General features: G+C 65.2%; 1 protein-coding gene across 1 annotated transcript in view; it reads left to right on the top strand.

The window, feature by feature from the left end:
• The window catches only part of LOC103624964 (small nuclear ribonucleoprotein G-like), a 5,523-nt gene that overhangs the window by 1,870 nt on the left and 2,966 nt on the right, over positions 1-687 (top strand). The window lies entirely within an intron of this gene.

The following is a 687-nucleotide window of genomic DNA, read 5'->3' as shown; positions in this document are numbered from 1 at the left end:
GACGCAGGGGTGGGGTTCAGGTGTGTGCTGTGCAAGGCTTGGGCTGTCCCCGGGCATGTGCAAGGGACAGGGGCAGCTCCTGCGCGTGTGCAATGCACGCGCTGACACTGCGCGTGTGCAGGGCGGGCACGCGGTCCCCAGGCCGTGCACACCTACACGCACACGGACACACGGATACACGTGGACACACAGACACACATGCACAGACAGACACACGCGCTCACACTCGCGCACACGCGCGCACACGCGCTCACACTCATGCACACGTGCTCACACTCACGCACAACACGTGCTCACACGCTCACACGCACACGCGCTCACACTCACACGTGCTCACACTCACGCACAACCCGCGCTCACACTCACGCACACGTGCTCACACTCAGACGTGCTCACACTCCCCCAGGTGCGCTCCCGCTCACGCACACGTGCTCACTCGCACACGCGCTCACACTCACGCACAACACGTGTTCACACTCACGCACACGTGTTCACACTCACGCACACGCGCTCACACTCACGCACACGTGCTCACTCGCACCGCACACCATGGCCGCCATGTCGCTGTACATCCCCGTGTAGCCGCGCACTTCCCCACCGCCCCCTGCTCCGCCCTCTTACCACCCCGCTACATTCCCCTCCGCTGCGCCCGCTACTCGGGTGAATGCGGTAGCGCCCCCCGGGCCA

The sequence above is a fragment of the Corvus brachyrhynchos genome, unplaced genomic scaffold, assembly GCF_000691975.1.
Source record: "Corvus brachyrhynchos isolate BGI_N302 unplaced genomic scaffold, ASM69197v1 scaffold342, whole genome shotgun sequence".
NCBI classification, from domain to species: domain Eukaryota; kingdom Metazoa; phylum Chordata; class Aves; order Passeriformes; family Corvidae; genus Corvus; species Corvus brachyrhynchos.
Note: the sequence above shows the minus strand (reverse complement) of the source record. Positions and strands in the feature narration are given on the sequence as shown.